An 8,745-nucleotide genomic window follows, 5' to 3' on the forward strand; every position below is an offset into this window, starting at 1 on the left:
AGTCTCACCCCATTTCGTCAATATTTGACGACACTTGACCATTCGTCATATGTTGACGTGAAGGGTATACCTTTCGCGTCATTTTTTGACGAACTGGGGACTTCAATTAACACAGTCTCACCCCATTTCGTCAATATTTGACGACACTTGACCATTCGTCATATGTTGACGTGAAGGGTATACCTTTCGCGTCATTTTTTGACGAACTGGGGACTTCAATACTTTTACGTCCGTTGCATTCTCTTTCCTATTTTATTACCATTTGCGCGTCGGTTTAGGGTTAGATTATGCAAAATTAAACAGTGTACGCGAAATTAAACAGTGTACGCGAAATTAAACAGTTGTCACCTGGCGTTGGGGTTAGAAACAGTTGTCACCTGGCGTTGGGGTTAGAGTTAGGTTTGGGTAGGGATGTCATTATGTAAATCTAACCCTAAACCGACGCGCAAATGGTAATAAAATAGGAAAGAGAATGCAACGGACGTAATAGTATTGAAGTCCCCAGTTCGTCAAAAAATGACGCGAAAGGTATACCCTTCACGTCAACATATGACGAATGGTCAAGTGTCGTCAAATATTGACGAAATGGGGTGAGACTGGGTTGCAAAATGCCACCATTTGGTGGCAGTCTGGAGCCCTGAGTTTGTTTGTTTATTCTTGACTTCGTTCCAGCATCTATGGCTATATTCATGGCAAGTACTGGTTAATCCATGCACAAGTTGATCCACACAAGTTAATTCATACACACATTGGGGGAGGGGCAGTTTGGGATCTCCATTTCACCTTACCTGAATGTTTTTGGCCTCTGGAAGGAAACCGGAGAAAACCCACCTGACACAGGGAGAACATGCAAAGTCCACACAGAAAGCCACCTGACCTAGCAACCCAGTCTCATGAAAAAACGTACCCTGACTACGTTGGTCCAATTTGCAAAAGATAGAGGGGTTACAATAATGGCCCTAGAATTGTATGACTGTTACATATTTTTTCGCCTACTCTTTTATTGGCCCTTGAATTGTATGACTGTTACGTTTTTCTTTCGTCCAAGTCACGTGACTTTCAAGCTACCGGCCGTGAGAACAAAAAACATGGCGGACATTTCTCTCATTTTTAGTGGAAAAATCTATATTGTGAGTTAGTTTCTGCATAAAAATAAGTTTTGATTACATTTCTAGCGAGAAATATATATTTTATTTTCATAATATGCACTCAGTGAATTTACATAATCACTCGCTTGCTCGATGTTACGCAGATTTTTCAGATCTCGCCAGAATAATGTAAAACTGATATGTTTTGGTTGCTATGGTTGCTGCCAGGGCTCGTCACATGACGTTTTCTACAGACCATAATAAATAAGAATAAATAGGAAGAGGCAACAATAAATGATCTATGCCAGCGCAAGTCAATATTTATCTGGCCAGTCAACTGGTTTTTAATTTAAAAAATCCCTCGCAGTCTGAACTGCAACAGCACGGTCTGCGGTGAGTTAAACAACGTTCAACTGCAGGATCAATAGCAAATGCGGTTAAAACAACATTCAGAGGGAAGCTTTATTTAAACCGCGTTCAACTGCAGATAAAACAACATTCAGAGGTGACTTTAACAACGCTCCACGGCGCGTGGGAGTAGCATTTTAAGCGTTTTCTGATCATGTAGGTAAGTGCTTTGATTACCTTTAGACGTGATGCATGCTGGGAGGCAAATATTTTTTTATCAAAGGCTCGTTGATGGTAATAAATATACATATAAATATACATTTTACTATACTACGATTGTGTTCGATTAATTAATGGGTTGTTTAATTATTAATTTGTTTATTTTAAATCCTGTAATTTAACAACTCTGACGTCATCGAATGCGACGATGCCAAGGTCCATTGCGATTTCCACTCGGTAAGTTGATGGAGATAATTCTTACATTTACACAGCAAAGAAATGTTTAATCGAGACAATAAGTTGTGTTTGGAACATAATGTAGCAATCTTAGGATGGTAAATAATATAAGTCATTAAACAAATAACTTTGTTGCACCACATATGCATAGGCTAATAGCAAAAGTAGCTAATTAAACTATTTTTTGTCGCAAATAAGTCGATATTGCAAGATAAAGGGAAATGCAAGATTTTCAGTAGCGATATGTTACCTATATTACACTAGCTCGCAACAATTAAGCCTCTTTTAGCCAACATGATCAGATGAAGAACAGTGTTGCCAGATTGGTTTGTTTTCCAGCCCAGTAATTACTTAAAATCCACACAAAATTATACAATAAACTCCCAGAATGATCTATAATAAACAATACAACTTAATTCATACCAGCACTACTTTTGTGGCTTGTCATGTTGTAATATGAAATAATGAATAATTTAAGTGCTCTTTCAGATATTATATAGGAGCCTACGATAGACACTGCGAATGTAAAATTATTTTCCATTTCTGTACTTTCCCTTAAAATAACAAAATTTCACCTGCCCAAGCCCATTTTAATACACATAGTACAACCCAGAACCAACTAAATGGGTGGAAAACATTCTGCCTGACAAGACTGATGAAGAATACTGGTGAAAATGTAATGTATAATTCTGTAAAGTTTTTTTTCTCACTCATCAGGTCCTTCAAATTTGCTTGCTCTTTATCTCCTACAGCACACACACACACACACACACACACACACACACACACACACACACACACACACACACACACACACACACACACACACACACACACACACACACACACACACACACACTGGGGGAAATCTGTCCTTAAAAGCAAATGCTGGTCGTATGATCTGTATCCACACATCCATCCAGTAAAACCTTTCATAGAAACTGCCAGTAAACAATAAATACGATAATTGTTTATAAACAAATAATATTATGCTCATAAAAATATGCCGATTTAGCTGTTTTATTTATTCTGCTATATATTATTACAAAAATGTGATTACAGTACAGAATATATATGACATAAACTGATTCACGTTCACAAGGTCACGTTCTTTCTGATCCCATTTTTAAACCCTAGTTAGTGTGTAAGGTTGCTTTTATAGCATAAATAATACCTGTAAAATGATAAAGCTGAAAGTTCACTGCCAGTCGATTTATTTTCTTTAACAGAATTCGCCTTTCAAAGCCTACAGCGAACGGCCGGTTTGGACTTCAGCCCTCTACTTCCTGCTTTAATGATGTCACTAGAACAGTTTTTTGACTAAACTCCGCCCACAGGAATACATCAGTGGCCAGCTAAGCTAACGGCAAGCTAATCTGCTATCAAATCACAACACACTAAACAAACTACACAATCACAACACACTAAACAAACTACACAATCACAACACACTAAACAAACTACACAATCAGAACTCGTTACTTCTTTCTGAAGGAGGTACTTCACATAACAAGGAAGACTTCAGCCCATTTTTAGGACAGTGAAAACAGCCCTATAGACCCTTTTACTGTTTGTACACAATGATGACGTGGCAGCGTATGCGTGCGCATTTAGGCAACGGAAGTATCGTAAGAATCAACAGTGAAGCAACACAAACAGTAAGTTATTTTAAAAAAATTGACTTTATCAACATTTTCAACACAGCTACCAGATCCGTGTACTATAGTGGAGTGGATAAAAGACGTTAGCAGATGGCCAAAAATAAAGTTGCCAGATACATATATACGTATATTAGTATATTATATTAGTGCAACCAAACGCAACAACGGGACATTTTGATGTTGAGAAACCGTTTTAATAAACTTTCTGAGTTGCTACCACGTTAGAACCAATGGGGAATAACACCACTTCTGTTGCCCAAATGCGCGCGCAGGCTATTTGATCATGTGAGCTGTAAAAGGGTCTATAGAGATAAGTAAATTATGTGAAAAATACAGCGTTTTTTTGAACGTGAAACATGAACACGTTATATTGCGCACTGTAAACACAATCAAAGCTTTAAAAACACAGAAAGAACGGGAGCTTTAATGTTCATAACAGTTCTAATTGTGTTTGTGCGTTCTTTTGTTATGTTTTAAATTAAAAAGCAAATAATTTTAAAATAAGCAAATAATTCCAACTCATATCTCTCATCTTACCTCCTTGGTACCATCTAGTGCGTAAGAAACAATGTAATCATATTTTCATAAAACGAAAACAATTTAAAAAATAGTTTAATATGTTTATTATGGTTTGATAAAATAACTTACAATGTGTTGTATGAGAAAGATACTGCTGACTGTCAGACCACATGAAGCATGATGTATCGCCATAAAAACTAAAATTGAATTTTTTATTAAAAATTGTTGTTTAAAAAAAATCACACCAGAGGGACAATTTAGACCATTGCCTGAAAAAGTTAAAAACACAAAGTCTTCTTGATTTATTCCATGTACAAACTCTCGACTGACTTTCCCATTGTAAAGATACTGGTATGTCTCTGTGCTTTTATAGTTGCACACTGAAGACACGTCACCCCCGATCAACAACACAAAATCACTGAATATATCTTCATATGATATATCAAAACACTTTAATCCTCACACTGGTTCATACATGGCAGGTGTAGTAAATATTTACAATTACTGTTAAAATCATGTTTTATGTGTGCTTCCACGATACTGTTTTCTACCGGCTGGTTATTGAAACGGAGGTCTTGCACAAAGAAGGGAAATACGTCAAATCACTTACGTCCACATTCAAAAATAAGGTGGATACAGTTCAAGACTAATATTTCTTTTAATCTTTTATGGTAACGCCTCATTTACTTGTTCATTTCAGGTGCGAGCCAAGCCAATTTTATTTATTGGGAAACAGGATAAAAAGGCTTCGAATAAGTGGGTTGCATATATTGTTACCCATTGGCACCCCACTCCTGTCACTACAATTTTTTGGAGGAGATGCGGAGGGCTTTATCTTGACAAAAGGTCAGAGTAATGTTTATGTTTAGAAATTTAGGATTTAAAATACATGTATATTCCTTTGTTGATATGTACAGATTTTATGATGAAAGTAAACTTGTATTATAGCAACCTCCACAGGACAGCAGCCTGAGAGCCTTGCCATGGAGCGGCCTAAGAGCCCTGCTGTGAAATGGCCGGAGAACCTCACCAAGAAGTCTGAGGCAATATTTGTACTAAATCTTGTTCTTCTGTCTTCTAGACTCTTTCCAACCTCTCTTGCTCCTACTACCTCTACTGCTTTTACAACAATTTTCTCTCCACTTTTTTCCCCACCTCCACTGCCATGCTCTAAGTTTTTGCCACAGAGGAAGAGGAAGATAAAGAAATCTACCTCTTCCCACTATACCACACTTGTCTCTCTTCAATTTGCATCTGTCTCTTCCAGTTCTAAATCTCAGAAGTGGCCACTGGTGAAGAACAGAATAAAGGATAACTTTTCCTGTTACATCTTACTCCACAATTTGCTCCTAGTCAAATATGTCTTCATGTTAATTAAATTCATTTAGCTAACCAGGTATTTGTTAGCCAGTTCACAGTGTTTTAGAGCCCAATGTCCAAGGACTGTGGTCAATGTAAATTCCTGACTTAAAGGGACACTTCACTTTTTTTTGCTAATTTTCCAGAAGTTTTACCGTTTTAGAATCCATTCAGCTGATCTCCGCGTCTGGCACTACCACTTTTAGCATAGCTTAGCATAATACATTGAATCTGATTAGACCATTAGCATCGCGCTAAAAAATAACCAAAGAGTTTCGATATTTTTCCTATTTAAAACTTCTTCTGTAGTTACATCGTGTACTAAGACAGACAGAAAATTTAAAGTTGTGATTTTCTCAGCTGATATTTCTAGGAACTATACTCTTATTCTGTCGTAATAATCAAGGACTTTGCTGTCGTAACATGGCTGCAGAAGGCATAATGATATAACGCAGTGCCCGAAAATAGTCCCCTTAGTATCTTTCAATAGCAGGGGCAATTTTCGGGCACTGCGTAATATCATTTTGGTTGATTGACAAAAACAAGCACAAATTTGTTTGACACTAATGGAAAGGACTGCATATCACTTCACATAAATATGGACTCATGTGATTCACCTACAAAGCATGGCATTCATGGCTTAATAAACTTTTTGTCTTTTCATCATTTCAGGTTGCTGAAAATGTAGTTGGCAGAAGGTTTCCTTTTCGATAAAATAACTGGGGAACAGATAAATGAGGTAAAATGTTATTTTCTAAGATGAGTGCTTGTCTTAGTGACTGATTCTGACCTTTCAAAGATAATATCCAGTAATTCAACAGGTAAATAATTATTAATTGTGTTTTGTTTGTGTGTGTCTGTGTGTGTCTGCGTGTGTCTGTGTGTGTGTTTGTGTAGAGGAAAGCCGAATTGAAAGTTCACTGGTTACGTGCTCTGTGTGGTAAGTCATGTTTTATTACCTTATTATGTTTATTCCATTGAAATGCAAATAGTCCATTCCATAACCAATACAATGTAGGCAGTGATGTCTGTTAGATAAAGTTCCCTGGACATGTTGATCCTGACAGCAAAAATAAATAGTATTTAAAGAGTTAGTCTGGATTTAAACAGAGGGTGATCCTGAATGTGGAATGGGAGATGATCTATCTAATCTGTATGTAGAATAATCTATTAACATCTTGGAATTTTGTGAAGTGGATACAGTCAGGGTTCCCACGGAGCATGGAATTTCTGGAATATCATGGAATTTTAAAGGTCTTTTACAGACATTAATAGTCAATCATGGAATATCAGGGATTTTTGTTTGTTGCTTTAAGGTTTTGTTTCCATTTATGAACAGTTATTCAGCCTGTTAACTTGTATTACAATAGTAGGAGTGATTTATGCACAAACAAATAAAAATGTTAGCATCTGAAACACTAAGCATGTGATAATTTAGTACTATTTCTGATAGGAGATCTGGTTTTACTTATGCTGGAAATGTGATTTAATAAAACGGTTGTATATTACATATTGTAACAATACATCCATTAAGAGTCAAATTAATAACATTTCATCTTATTTTGGGATTTTGTTTTACCAATAATTAATACCTCTGTTTTGTCAGAATGCATCATGTTAGGATGATGCTGGAATTTGGTCTAGTAGTGTCTTGCAGTATTACTGTAATAATAAATGTGAGGAAGAGGAGAGCAATGATGAGTGGAAGTGATGCAGACACTGTCCTTATCTAACGTGCCAGATCTGGAACACATGAAAACATGCAGAAATTGTTTAACTTATTCCGCTTATATAAAATAGCTTAGTTACCTTAACAAATAGGAGAATATCCTTAACTCACTAATGACAACTTAATAATTCATTTTAATAAATACATTTTGAAATCACTACATTTGAAGGTACATCCCTTCTGGAAAAACCAGCACACAAGCCAGATGGGAAAGTTGTGTTTTGGTGCTGGTTTGCTGGTGATCAGCATACCAGCATGGACCGGCATGGGAATTATGCTGGTGTATGCTGTTTTTTCAGCAGGGATGGCTTTCAATATACAGGAACTCTATGGATATTTATTTTAAAGTACTATTTTAACTACAGTCACCAGAAAATGTTGAGAAAAATATGCCAGCTAAGTACAAGTACCTCACATTTGTACTATGTGTTCTAATGACATTATCTGCACTTATATTACAGTGGAAAAACCTGGGATGACACATAGGAGCCTGCCAGCGAATTCCAACACAAGTCCCCACATCCCAATCAGTTTTCAGCATGACAGCCTACACCTTTACATTATCAAGCACCCTTCAACTGTTTAATTTTGAGTGTCTTTGCTTGCTGTTCTTTATTAAAGTTTTTGCACAGTACCCAGTCTCTTTTAGTTTTTTTTCTTGAATTTTGTCTTTTTAAAAACTCTGTATTTGTCATGAACTAAACAGCAGACAAGAAGTGTCCCATGCAAGATCATAAGGTAAAGATTTGTTTGTCATAATTAAATTCCCAAAGGCATTATAATTAAAGATTTTTGAAGCACAGCATGGGTAGTACAGTTTAGGTAAGTCTACTTTAACTATTTGTGTGGTATGCCAGCCATGAATAAGTACCAAAAATTCTCCCAAAGCTACTTAAATCTCACTTAAGTTTTGTAGTCCTGATTGAAATGTTCAATTACAATATTAAACTAGATAGTAAAGTTTGAAGACAAACTTTATGTTGGCTTGAGAAAGCGTAGCCTACACGTTTAAAACGGTTTGACATAAGTTTAGTTTAGTAGGCTATCTGGCTGTTAGTATGTTTAAGTATGAAGGTAGCATGATTTACCATGAAGCTAGCATGATGCTAGCATGATTAGCATGAAGCTAGCATGATGCTAGCATGATTAGCATGAAGCTAGCTTGATGCTAGCATGATTAGCATGAAGCTAGCATGATTAGCATGAAGCTAGCATGATGCTAGCATGATTAGCATGATGTTAGCATGATTAGCATGATGCTAGCATGATTAGCATGAAGCTAGCATGATGCTAGCATGATTAGCATGAAGCTAGCATGATGACTAGCATGATTAGCATGAAGCTAGCATGATGCTAGCATGATTAGCATGAAGCTAGCATGATGCTAGCATGATTAGCATGAAGCTAACATGATTAGCATGAAGCTAGCATGATGCTAGCATGATTAGCATGAAGCTAGCATGATGCTAGCATGATTAGCATGAAGCTAGCATGATGCTAGCATGATTAGCATGAAGCTAGCATGATGCTAGCATGATTAGCATGATGCTAACATGATTAGCATGAAGCTAGCATGAAGCTAGCA

At 36.6% G+C, this 8,745-nt stretch overlaps 2 long non-coding RNA genes across 2 annotated transcripts; both read left to right on the forward strand.

Annotated features, from left to right (window-relative positions):
* Positions 1 to 1,534: 1,534 nt before the first annotated feature.
* LOC135748596 (uncharacterized) lies at positions 1,535 to 5,571 on the forward strand. Its single transcript, XR_010532150.2, has 3 exons — positions 1,535 to 1,892; positions 4,773 to 4,918; positions 5,021 to 5,571. It is a non-coding gene; the product is annotated as an uncharacterized lncRNA (long non-coding RNA).
* A 178-nt stretch (positions 5,572 to 5,749) lies between these two features.
* On the forward strand, positions 5,750 to 7,794 carry LOC135747140 (uncharacterized). Its single transcript, XR_010531693.2, has 3 exons — positions 5,750 to 6,170; positions 6,329 to 6,371; positions 7,622 to 7,794. It is a non-coding gene; the product is annotated as an uncharacterized lncRNA (long non-coding RNA).
* The last annotated feature ends 951 nt before the right edge of the window (positions 7,795 to 8,745 follow it).

Source organism: Paramisgurnus dabryanus, chromosome 6 (assembly GCF_030506205.2).
Source record: "Paramisgurnus dabryanus chromosome 6, PD_genome_1.1, whole genome shotgun sequence".
Classification (NCBI taxonomy): domain Eukaryota; kingdom Metazoa; phylum Chordata; class Actinopteri; order Cypriniformes; family Cobitidae; genus Paramisgurnus; species Paramisgurnus dabryanus.